The 10677-nt window shown below is 39.3% G+C and overlaps 1 non-coding gene across 1 annotated transcript; it reads left to right on the top strand.

The window, feature by feature from the left end:
- Window positions 1–10189: 10189 nt before the first annotated feature.
- LOC127133090 (small nucleolar RNA R71) lies at window positions 10190–10296 on the top strand. The gene has a single exon (XR_007807085.1). It is a non-coding gene; the product is annotated as a small nucleolar RNA R71 (small nucleolar RNA).
- The last annotated feature ends 381 nt before the right edge of the window (window positions 10297–10677 follow it).

The raw sequence follows: 10677 nt of genomic DNA, 5'->3' as shown, positions 1-10677 counted from the left end.
ATAATTAAAGAACCTGAGAAATTAAATAGCAGTCTTGAACACTCCACCACAGGTCGGTTGGATCTGTTCTTGAATTCTTCAATCAGGCAGGAAAATAAAAGCGAAGGAATAAAAAAACTAGATTCTAACGTAAGGTTAGATCCGGTAAAAGGTACACAATAGTTTCCGGTGTAGAAACTATTGTGCGAAAAATTAATTAAATGCTAGAAAAGAAAATAGAATTGCAAAAGAAACAATATAAAAATTGTAAAAATAGTACTGTAAAGAATATGCTTAAGCTGCTGGAAAAAGAAAAATGCGGAAAAGCAAAAGCGGCAAAGAAATCTGGAAAAGGCGTGGAACTTCTGCAGGGTTTGCAAAGCTGATATTTATATTGGTACTTTCTGTAACGGTTTCCAAAAGCAGTCCGCGTCAAGGGGTCTTCACGTAACGAAGGGTTAGGCGTGCAAATAGGACTCAACGTCTCTGAAGGCAAAAATATAGGGGAATGGTGTGACGTCCGTCACACCATGTGTGACGCTCGTCACAGGAGTGTGCAAGGCGTGACGCCCGTCACAGCCTCTGTGACGCTCGTCACAGGCACAGCGCCTGTGCCTTTTGGGCTGGGCTTTGGCTTTTGATATTTGTTTCCAAAAACTTCTTTCTGCACCTCCTTTTCTTCCCTTTTTTACTTGTGCTTCAAATAAACTACCTGAGATAAATAGAAAGAAAATACTGCGTAATATCTGATAAAATGAAATAAATTAAAGTAAATAATAATATAATTCAATTAAATTGAGTCCTAGAATGTGATACTATTTCATGTTATCAAACTCCCCCATACTTAGATCTTTGCTTGTCCTCAAGCAAAATACAATATAGAACTTGTTTTAAAAATTTTAGCCAGATGAAATTTCAAAACACACATCAATTCGTACTAGGTTGCATGTAAACCTTGTTTAGAAGTAACTTGAGTTTAATCTTGACATCAACAACCACCGTCACAACCTCAGATAACCTCACCTTATGCAAACCAGTTCGAGTAATGCCATTATAGCTATCCTAGTTCCTTTACTCTTATTTCACCCGTTTTCATTCTAGCGAAATCACATTAAGCCCTTTATCTTTTCGCGCACATAGTGGAGTAACCGGTTAGTGATTCTGATCCCTTTTTAGCTAGAAGTTCTGGTACATAAGTCGGATAACTTCGTTATTCAGTCCATTGCAAATTGCGGGGGATCGGACCGTAGTCCGCCCTACCAAGTTCAGTACCAGATACCTGTTGAACCAACTCATAATGGATCTCTCATATTATGCTTTTGTATGATCTGCAACCTTTAGATTAAATGATCTGGTAAGGATCACCTAACTTAATTAGTGCATTTGCTGATATATATATTTTTTATGTTACTTTGGGAATCATTCACTTATATTCATCGGCTCTCCACGTAGTTTGATATTAAGATGGTGCAGACTTCTCGTATAAACTACTCGGGGTTACTATAAAACTAAAAGTTCAAGGGATTGGTATAATAGGTACTTATCCTGATCTAATATGTTGAGGTTTTTAGAGCGTTGTTATGGTAATAATTTTTGTCTTAATTTGTCTCAAGTTCGATAAAATGAGCAACCTTTATACTTATTGAGTGTGATGAATTTTTGTTATGGCTCATGAAAATTGAGGGGAATAGATAATAGAAAGTTTTCACACTAGGGACTTAACTTAAAATAAATCTATATTATAAGAAATATTATTTTATTATATTTTTTTTTATATATAAGAAAGGGAATAACAATGAAAAGAAAGATACATACTTGAAAAGGAAAATGGAGGATAGAAAGAACATGGTTTTCCCCCCCATACTTGAATGAAACATTGTCCCCAATGTTTTAAGGGAAAGAAATGCATTACAAAAAGAAAGGAAAAAGAAAACTAAAGTTAATGCTGCCTTCCGCCTCTTGTTCTTGGGCCTGGTGATCGCTGACGTAAGTCTAAGTCGTCAAACCTGCTGAACAGCTCAGTGAACCGCTGATCGGTTATGTCATTCCTCTCTTCCTGTTGTTGTTGCATTTGGCGCATCATGTGCATCATTTCGAGATTCTGTGCTTGCATTCCATCAATAGCATCCATGATGTCGTCATTGGTTGCAGGCCTTCTTCGTCGACGACGTCGGGAGGATGGGCCAGCTGCAGTATCGGAAGGGTTGAGCGGGACTGATTGTTGTGCAGGAGCGTTATCACCTTGCTTCATTTCTTCGAACTCGTCTGCAGACGGGTTTGTATGTGAAGGCTCGGTAGCTTCGGGAGCATTCGGATCATAGAGGTGGCGGTTGGGATTGGTGACATCTGTTAAGGCAATGTTGGGTAGAACAACGCTTGGGACTGCCTGGTTATTCACCATAAGGTAATATTTTCCGCCTACTCGGTTCTTTATTAGGCGGCTGGACCGACAGTAGCCTATATCCATAAAGAGGGGAGGTAAAGATTCTAAAGTTTGGAGTCTATCCCCTAGGTTTAAGCCAAGTGCTATGTTGGTGATTAATCCACCAATTACAAAAGGTTGACGGCCTCTAGCACATAAGGTGCGGATATGATGAAATAGGAAGGAGGCGGCGTTTACCTTAGCCTGCGGTTCGAAGACGCATTCGAGGAAGAAGAGTTCCTTTGCGTTGACCTTGCTGTTGTTCGGTCTTCCAAAAACGGTGTTTTGTAGGATGCGGATAAAGTACCGGATAGTTGGGTTATGTATATGGGAAACAAGGAGCTCTTCCCAATTGTTGGCATCTAAACCGGATATTTTCTTAAAGAGGTCGAAAGCGGCAACTGTGCTCCAGTTTAGGTCTGGAGGGATTCTGGGGTAGACTTGACCTTCTGTGGGGAATTGTAGCATGGTACTCAATTGGTTTTGGGTTAAGGAGTACTCGGTGTTGAACATACGGAAGGTTGCGGTACCGGTTAAGAATTCGTCCTCACCGGCGGGAGTGTTGTACGCGTATGAACTTAAGAATTCTAAGGTTAGGGAGGGGTAGGTGGGTTGATTATGCGTGCATAGAAAGGTTAGATCGGCAAGGCGGAGCATCCACTCGATACCTTGAAGTAATCCTAATTGTTGTAAACAAGTTGAATCAGGATACCTGGTAGAAGTGACACCGCGTTGTTGAAAGCGCTCGAATTGCTCCCTTTGATAGTTTTCATCTCCGGATCGGAAGATGACATTTCCGAAATTCTGATTTCCCGCCATACTGATGAATGAATTTAAAGGAGTAATAAAGAAAAGAAATGTATTTGATATTAGAGAGTGGTTTGTGGTGAATGAAGGAAGGTTTGGTGGGTATTTATAGGAAAAGAATTTGGAAGTTGGAAAAGATGTGGTTGAAAAGTGAATAAATGTGGGTTAATGTGAATAAATGGGGAAGGTAAAAAGTTGAAAGGGTGTAACGTTCGTTTCCAACGGCTATGTAACGTTCACCTAGTCTGGAGGTGTTACGTTCGTCACAGGGGCGTGACGGGCGTAACAAGTACTTGGCATGTCGTCCGTCATAGATTGTGTGACGCTCGTCACACAGTATTTTTGGCATGGTTCAGCTAGCGTTCTTCATAATGATTTTGGTAAATTATTTTTTTTCTATTTAATTTGTTTTGCTTTAGATTATTTTGTTTTGCTATTTAAATTTCTCTTCCATGCTATTCTACTTTGCATAATAGTGCATAAATATATTGTTCTTTAATAAGTCATGTAGGCAGCAACAGTAGAGAGCATAATGGATATTACATAATAAAATAAATAAATAGCTTCAATAAAATAATCATAATGTAACAACGGAGAAAAACAAAAATGTGAAAGAGAAACAAATACGAACATGAATTTAAATAACATAAATAATAAAACTAACTAAAACTAGATAACTAAGAAAAATGACTTCTATCCATCTGCATGATCTCTGGCCGGAGGAGCAAAGGAGTTAACACGGTTTAGCAACTCGTGAAACTGATTTGTCATACCGTTCATGTATCCTTGAATTTCATGTCTCATGTTAGTAAACTCTTCTCTGAGGGCTTCTTGTTCTGACATCAAAGCTTCAATGGCAGTGTTATAATCAGTTCCGGGCATATGATGTCTAAGGTCAGGTATTGCCGATTCTTCGGTCTGAACAGGTTGAGGAGGAGGATCAATATCATAATAGTCGGAGGGTGTCTGAGGGTCAGATTCGGCATAAGGAATCTGGTCATCACAAATCTCATAGTCCTGGATGGATTTAGTGGATCTAGCAGGAGAGGGGGTTTCGTTCAGATTGTAGAGCCAGTTACTGCGGTTATGAACACTAGTCCTAGGATCGGGCATGGTGAATAGGCAAAGAACTTGGTTATCAATTATAAGCTCAAACTCATCAGATCCTAGGTTTGCTATAAACATAGTGTTGAAGAGGAAGGGTATACTCATAGTAGTAATTCCACAAAAAGGGCTTAAGTCAAGCATAGGATGACGTAATCCAATAGCATTACCTATCATAGTTATCAAACCGCCTATTCGAATTGGTGCTCGCTCATCTTGGATAAGGTGGTCCAAATTTGCTAACATAAAAGTGGCACCGTTTACTGGACGGTTTTGGGAAGCACAAAATATGATGAAGAGTTCATCACGTGAAACTGTGGTACTGTTTGGCTTCTTCCCAAATAAGGTGTGGGTCAGGATCTTATGGAAATAACGGAAGGTCGGGTTATGTATGTTTCCAGAGAGAAACTCATGTTCCTCGGGATCGTCATTTCCAGTCAAGTTACCCCAAAAGTGTTCAAGTTCTCTATATTCAAAAAGTTCTTCCTGGCTCACTTTGAATGTGTCAAAGGATGTAGGGAAACCTAAAAGGTTGGTAAAATCTTGAATATTAAATTGGTACTCCATGTTAAACATTCTGAACTGGATAAAACCTCTGCTTATTCCTTTTCCATGGCTGGGTAGATAGATCAGAGAACTAAGGAATTCTAGAGTCAGTCTCCTTTATGTGACAAATTGTCTACGGATAGGAGCGGTTTCCCACCCTATCTGACTCAGCAAATACAGGACACTTTGTCTTAGTCCAAGGGCAGTCATTGCCCAGTCATCAGCATACAGGCTAGGTAGCATCTCTCTCGTGGCTAGTTCCTCAAACTTTTGTTTCTGAGCTGTTCCTCTGAATTTGATACCCATACGATCAATTTGTCCCATCAGGTTAGTGTTAGCTAGAGAAAAGAAAAACAAGAATTTTAGTCAGGATTTGGCCAAATGCCGAAAGAAGAAGTGAAAAGTTTTTTAATAGATAAAAATAAGAATGAATACCAAATAAGAGTTAAAAGAATAATTAAGGAAGAAAAAAAAATAATATAAATATGATAATAGAAGAAAATAATAAAATATTTGTGGGTTGTCTCCCACTAAGCGCTTTGTTTAATGTCGCAAGCTCGACATAAAAACAATCAATTATAATCTATGATTTCTGGAGGCATTTCGTCTAAGTGCAAGACTTGCGAATCTTCATTGTTTTCTGCATAGTGATAATGTTTTAGACGTTGCCCGTTTACGGTAAATGGTTCCATAGATTTGCCTTTAATTTCTACTGCTCCACTAGGAAAAACATTGGTGATTTGAAAAGGACCTGACCATCTAGATCGTAGTTTTCCCGGGAATAACTTTAGCCTGGAGTTAAATAAAAGGACTGTACCGCCTTGTTTGAAGATTTTCCTTGATATGCGCTTGTCATGCCATTGTTTTGTTCTTTCTTTGTAGATTCTGGCATTTTCTTAAGCGTCTCTTCTGAGTTCCTCTAATTCGCTGATATCAAGGATTCTCTTTTTACCGGCGGCTTTATAGTTTAAATTTAGATTTTTAATAGCCCAATAGGCTTTATGTTCTAATTCTACCGAGAGGTGACAGGATTTTCCATAAATGAGCTTAAATGGGGTTGTCCCTATTGGAGTTTTGTAAGCAGTTCGGTAAGCCCATAAAGCTTCTGGTAATTTCAATGACCAGTCTTTCCTTGAAGTAGCGACTGTTTTTTCTAATATTTGTTTAATCTCTCTGTTAGACACTTCTACTTGCCCACTGGTTTGAGGGTGGTAAGGTGTCGCTACTCTATGTCTTATGCCATACTTAAGCAGTAGTTTTTCGAGTATCTTGGATATGAAATGCGATCCACCATCACTGACTACTATTCTTGGGACACCAAACCTTGGAAATATTATATTCTTAAAGAGTCTAGTTACTACTCGTGTGTCGTTAGTTGGAGAAGCTATAGCTTCAATCCATTTTGATACGTAGTCAACTGCCACGAGTATGTATTTGTTACCGAAAGAGGATGGAAAAGGTCCCATGAAGTCTATTCCCCACACGTCGAAAATCTCTACTTCCAAAACGCCCTTTTGTGGCATCTCGTCACGTTTAGATATGTTTCCTGTGCGTTGACATCTATCACATCTCTTAATAGCTGCATGTACATCCTTCCATATACTTGGCCAATAAAAATCGGCTTGTAGGATTTTAGAATAGGTCTTGGATGTACTTGCGTGTCCACCATAAGGAGCGGAGTGACAGTGTTGGATTATATTTTCTACCTCTTCTTCGGGTATACACCGATGGAAAATACCATCAGGGCCTCTTTTAAAAAGCAAGGGGTCATCCCAGTAATAATGTTTTTTGTCATAGAAGAATCGTTTCTTCTGCTGGTAGGATAAGGTAGGTTGAACTATTCCGGCAGCTAAATAATTGACGAGGTCAGCGTACCATGGTGTAACAGATATAGCTAAAGTGGTTTCTACCTGTTTATCAGCGTTATTTTCTTCCAAAGTAGCTATAAGCTTATCGTACGAGAAATCGTCGTTAATTGATGTTCTTTCCGGTTCAAGGTTCTCAAGTCTAGAGAGGTGATCTGCTACTACGTTTTCAGTTCCTTTCTTGTCTTTGATTTCCAAATCGAACTCTTGTAGCAACAGGATCCACCTTAGGAGTCTAGGTTTAGCATCCTTTTTAGTTAAGAGGTATTTGATAGCAGCGTGGTCAGTGTAGATGATTATTTTGGCTCCGACCAAGTAAGAACGAAATTTATCTAGCGCAAACACTACTGCTAGAAGTTCTTTCTCGGTTGTGGCGTAATTCATTTGTGCTTCATCTAGAGTTCTACTTGCGTAATATATAACATGAAGCTTTTTATCTTTTCGTTGTCCTAAAACAGCGCCTACAGCGTAATCACTAGCATCACACATTATTTCGAATGGTTCGTTCCAATCTGGTGTCTGCATTATGGGTGCGGAGATCAGTGCTTGTTTAAGCGTTTGGAATGCTTCTAAACATTTATTGTCGAATATGAATTCAGCATCTTTCATTAATAGTCCGGTTAAAGGTTTAGTTATTTTGGAGAAGTCTTTAATGAATCGTCGGTAAAAACCGGCATGTCCTAAGAAGCTTCGTACTTCTCTCACAGTTTTCGGGGGTTGAAGATTTTCGATTACCTCTATTTTAGCTTTGTCTACTTCAATTCCTCTGTTCGAGATGATGTGTCCTAAAACAATTCCTTCTTGTACCATAAAGTGGCATTTTTCCCAATTAAGTACTAGGTTTACTTTTACACATCGTTCTAGAACTCTCTCTAGGTTTTCAAGGCATTCTTCAAAGCTTTGTCCGCATACGGAAAAGTCATCCATAAATACTTCCATGATGTTTTCTAGAAAATCGGCGAATATTGCCATCATGCACCTTTGGAAAGTTGCAGGGGCATTACACAAGCCAAACGGCATTCGTCTATAAGCGAAGGTACCAAAAGGGCAAGTGAACGTTGTCTTTTCTTGGTCATCAGGATGAATTGGTATTTGAAAGAAACCTGAGTAACCGTCTAGATAGCAGAAATGAGAATGTTTTGCTAATCGTTCTAACATCTGGTCAATGAATGGTAAAGGGAAATTATCTTTTCGGGTTGCTTTGTTTAGTTTCCTATAGTCAATGCACATTCTCCATCCCGATTCGATTCGTTTGGTTATAGTTTCTCCTTTTTCATTTTCAATGACTGTTACACCTCTTTTCTTTGGTACTACGTGTACAGGACTAACCCATTTTCTATCAGATATAGGATATATGATACCTGCCTCTAATAACTTGGTTATTTCCTTCTTCACTACCTCACTCAGGATCGGGTTTAGTCTCCTCTGGTGTTCCTTAGAAGTTTTACAGTCTTCTTCTAGCATGATGCGGTGCATACAAATAGAGGGACTTATTCCTTTAAGATCGGTGATGTTGTAACCTAGTGCGGTTGGATATTTTCTTAAGATATGCAGGAGTTTTTCTGTTTCGAGTTTTCCTAGGTCAGCATTAACTATCACTGGTCGTTCAAGTTCTAAGTCTAGGAATTCATATCTCAGATTTTTGGGAAGTGTTTTCAGGTCTAAGGTTGGTTTCTTAAGGCATTACGTAGGGTCCGGTGTTATTGCTAAACATTGGTTAAGTTTGTCTTCTACAAGATAGTCAGATAATTTATCTTTTTCTAACTCCGTTTCTTTTATGCATTCATCGATGATATCCATGAAGTAACATGTATCTTCTATTGCAGGTGCTTTTAAAAATTGGGAAAGAATGAACTCAATTTTCTCTTCTCCTACTTCGAAAGTGAGTCGTCCTCGTTTTACGTCTATGATTGCACCGGCAGTTGCTAAGAACGGTCTTCCCAGTATAATGGGTGTAACTTCATCTTCTCTAATAACCATAATTATAAAATCCGTTGGAATGTAGAATTGACCTATGCGCACTAGAACGTTTTCAAGAATTCCTACAGGATATTTGACGGAATGATCTGCTAGTTGCACAGACATTTTAGTTGGTCTTAATTCTCCCATTTCAAGTCTCTTGCATATGGATAAAGGCATAACACTAATACCGGCTCCTAAATCGCATAAGGCTTTGTCAATGACAAATTTTCCTATGTGACAGGGTATAGAGAAACTACCTGGGTCTTTAAGTTTAGGAGGCATATTTTGTATTATAGCGCTACATTCAGCGGTGAGTGTAACGGTTTCGCTATCTTCAAGTTTCCTTTTATTAGAAAGAATTTCTTTTAAAAATTTGGCATATGAGGGCATCTGCGTAATAGCTTCTGTAAACGGAATTGTGACGTTTAATTGTTTTAGTAGGTCAACAAATTTTTTGAATTGGCCCGCATCTTTGGTTTTAATAAGCCTTTGAGGGTAAGGGATAGGTGGTTTATAAGGGGGTGGAGGTACATAAGGTTCCTTCTTTTCTACGGTTTCCTTATTACTCTCTTCCTTTTCCTTAGGTTCACTTTCCTTCTCAGTTGACTTTTTAGAGTTTTAGTTTTCTATCCTTGGGTCAGACGGTCCTTCCACTTCCGTTCCACTTCTCAGTATAATTGCATGAGCGTGGCTTCTTGGGTTAGGTTGGGGTTGGCCAGGAAATGTACCAGTTGGGGCAGCAGTAGGTGCTTGTTGTTGAGCTACTTGTGAGATTTGTGTTTCCAGCATTTTGTTATGGATGGCCAGGGCATCTACTTTACTTGCTAGTTGTTTAATTTGTTCGCCAGTGTGTACATTCTGGTTTAAGAAATCTTTATTGGTTTGCTGTTGAGAAGCTATAAAGTTTTCCATCATGATTTCCAAGTTGGATTTCCTAGGGGCGTTATTGTTTGATGTAGATGGGGTCGGCTTCTGATATCCCGGAGGTATAGCTGGGGCTTGATTTGGAGATTGTCCAGGTGCGTATAAAGCATTATTACTCTTATATGAAAAATTGGGATGATTCTTCCAATTTGAGTTATAGGTGTGCGAGTAGGGGCTTCCTTGAGCATAGTTTACTTGCTCCGCTTGGATTCCTGTTAGGAGTTGACAATCTGCAGGAGTGTGACCTTGGATTCCACAGACTTCGCAATTCTGAGTTATGGCAACTACGGTGGCTGGAGGTGATACATTTAAACTTTCAATTTTCTGGACCAGAGCATCCACTTTTGCATTAACATGATCAAGGTTACTTATCTCGTACATGCCAGTTTTCGTTTGAGGTTTTTCCACCATTGTTCGTTCGCTTCCCCACTGATAGTGGTTTTGAGCCATGCTTTCGATAAGTTGGTAAGCGTCAGCATAAGGTTTGTTCATTAGTGCACCACATGCGGCGGCATCTATTGTTAACCTCGTGTTGTATAAGAGACCATTATAGAATGTATGAATTACTAACCAGTCTTCTAAACCATGGTGTGGACAAAGTCTCATCATGTCTTTGTATCTTTCCCATGCTTCGAAAAGAGATTCGTTATCTTTCTGTTTAAATCCATTTATCTGGGCTCTTAACATAGCTGTTTTGCTTGGCGGAAAGTATCGAGCAAGAAAAACTTTCTTCAACTCGTTCCATGTGGTGACTGAGTTGGAAGGAAGAGATTGAAGCCATCTTCTAGCGCTATCTCTTAATGAGAAAGGAAAAAGACGAAGTCGAATTGCCTCTGGAGTGACACCATTAGCTTTAACAGTATCAGCGTATTTGACAAATACGGATAAATGAAGGTTAGGATCCTCGGTAGGATTTCCAGAGAATTGGTTCTGTTGCACTGCCTGCAACAGTGAAGGTTTGAGTTCAAAGTTGTTTGCTTCGATTGCGGGTGGAGCAATACTTGAATGCGGTTCATCTTGCGATGGAGCGGCATAATCGCGAAGAGCATGAGCTGGTTCTGCCATCTC

This window comes from Lathyrus oleraceus, chromosome 3 (genome assembly GCF_024323335.1).
Source record: "Lathyrus oleraceus cultivar Zhongwan6 chromosome 3, CAAS_Psat_ZW6_1.0, whole genome shotgun sequence".
NCBI lineage: Eukaryota > Viridiplantae > Streptophyta > Magnoliopsida > Fabales > Fabaceae > Lathyrus > Lathyrus oleraceus.
The sequence above is the reverse complement of the archived record's forward strand: the minus strand, read 5'-3'. Positions and strand labels throughout refer to the sequence as shown.